Source organism: Corvus brachyrhynchos, unplaced genomic scaffold (genome assembly GCF_000691975.1).
Source record: "Corvus brachyrhynchos isolate BGI_N302 unplaced genomic scaffold, ASM69197v1 scaffold61, whole genome shotgun sequence".
Lineage (NCBI taxonomy): Eukaryota > Metazoa > Chordata > Aves > Passeriformes > Corvidae > Corvus > Corvus brachyrhynchos.
This window is the reverse complement of record NW_008236478.1, coordinates 6,998,085-7,000,270: the sequence shown is the minus strand read 5'-3', so window position 1 is coordinate 7,000,270 and position 2,186 is coordinate 6,998,085. Positions and strand designations below refer to the sequence as shown.

The 2,186-nt window shown below is 55.3% G+C and overlaps 1 protein-coding gene across 1 annotated transcript in view; it reads left to right on the top strand.

The window, feature by feature from the left end:
• The window catches only part of GOLGA7B (golgin A7 family member B), an 8,846-nt gene that overhangs the window by 930 nt on the left and 5,730 nt on the right, over window positions 1-2,186 (top strand). The gene's annotated exons all lie outside the window — the stretch shown is intronic.

The window sequence follows — 2,186 nt, the reverse complement described above, 5'->3', positions numbered from 1 at the left end:
GTGGGAGGGTCAGCACCTGCCGTGCACTTGCCCTGCGCCCACACACACTCCCGCTGTCCGGCAGCCCCAGGAATGTGCTGGCAGCGCTCCCGGCCCAGCTGCGGAGCCGGGGCTGCCCTGGCGCCCTCCCAGCCCCCACCCAGCACCTCCTGGCCCTGCCCAGTTCCTGCCAGCTTGCACACAGACCCTCCCTGTTCGCGGCCGGACGCCCCGATCCTGGCCCCCGGCGTTTGGTCCTGCTCAGCAGGGCAGCGAGGGGGCATGTCGCATGTGGGGATCCTCTGAGGAAGAGTCCCTTTCCCTCACAGCATGCCGCCATGCGTGGGGACCTTCTCTGCAGTGCTGTTTGTGCCTCTCCGCCCCACCACGTCTGCTCCCACCACAGCCCCTTCCGCGGTATGGGAGCAATCCTCGCACAGTCCCTGCTCCCAGCTGGCACCTTTGCTAATGCCAGACCTTGGCACCTTGCTCTGAAACCACATCCTCCTCTGCTTGCCTGTGTGCAGGAGGATGCTGTCTCCCAGCTCCTGTGAACTCCTGTGGGATGTGCTGGGGGGCTGCCTCCACCCTCTGTGGGGGCTCCCAGTGCAATGGGGGCCCTAGAGCCACCCCTTCAGATGGACACAGCTGGACTGAGGTGCCACAGAGGAGTGTCCACACTTAGGGTGCCCAGTCTCTAGGGTCAGTGCCCCCAGTTTGGGGCACTCTCCACATCCTGCGTGAAGGGGCAGGCTGGGGCATTTGGAGCTGTTTTCCAGAGGCTCACAGTGTGGGCCCCACGTCCCCGTCCCTCTTCTCTCCCAGGCGCACACACCTGGGATCTCTTAGGAAAGGTTATCAGTGAATCACGCTGTGTTTGTGCCTCCCAAATGTCACCGTTGTCCTCACTTGGGATGGTGAGCTCATGCTCCCCACCATTATGAAAGCACTTCCAGTGCTGGGAGAAACAGCTGCCAGGCCCTTCTGTGGCCCCTTTGAAGCAGAGCTGGAGCTGCTGACAGCTCTGACAGGCAGTGGGTGCAGGATGCAGCCCCAGGGGTTGATCCCAGGCTGGTTGCAGGGCTCCAGCTGTCCTCCATGGCCCCTGATCATCCTTCTTGTACTGGAGGGAGGGTTGAGATGCTGGGATGAGGTGCGGCACCATCCACTCAGAGACACAGCAGGGACACCCCCTGGTCCCGGTCTGGGAGCCAAGCGCAGGGGTTGGAGCAGGGGCACTGCTGGGCCATGCCTGCTGTGGTGTGATGGGCACAGGCACACTGTCTGTTGAGGGCTGGCCATAGGGGTACCAAGTGTACCCCATGTCTGTCCCATGGGGCCAGGGGCAGGGTCTCTGGGAGGTCAGCCAGGGCCTGGGGCAGATATCTGCGGGGTCTGTCTGCAAGACAGGTCAGAGCTGCCTCACTCCAGGTGCAAAGGAAGAGCCAGGCAGAGGAGTAAAGGCAGCTCTCGCACCAGCCATGCCCATCCCTGCTGCTGGGCAGCCTGAAAAATCACCCCTTTGGGCTGAGCAGATGGAGCAGAAGTGTCAGAGCCCTGCCAGTCCTGATGCCTTTTCCCTGATTTTAGAATTAAGAGTTAGATACAGTTAAAGGATAAAAGGGTTTTTATTTGGGTTTTTAATAAGGATTTTTATGGTGTAACAGTTCGTTAAGGTAGAATACGTTGAAATGTGTATTTATGTTATATTGTGTATATAATTTTAAAGACTTTGTAAATTAGTATATTTGACAAAGATGTTTTAATGAGAGGTTTAAATGAATGGTGTGACATTTCTTTATTCTAAAGTTTTTTTTTTTCAGATGGGTTTAATTTTAGTTTATAGGATATGTTTTAGAGAGGATTTTGATTTTTTAAGATAGTGTAAGGTTTTTTGGTTTTTAATTGTGAGATTTAGGATGTTTGTTTTTTTGGCTTAGTAGAATATTAGGACTATGCTAAGATAGTAGGTTTAAAGAATTCTAAGTATGTATGTTAAGGATACTGAGAATACATGAAAGGTATATAAAAAGAAAAGGCAAAAAATCATCATGGCATCAGTCTCCCTCACAGTGCAGGGGTCTGGGGAGGGGAGCAGGGCCATGCTGCACATTGGGGCTGCCCCGAGCTGCTGCTGTCCCTGCTCCTACTGCCTGGGATTCCATTTGCTAAGGCCCGCCCCCCCACCCCTCACCCGCCCCGCCGGG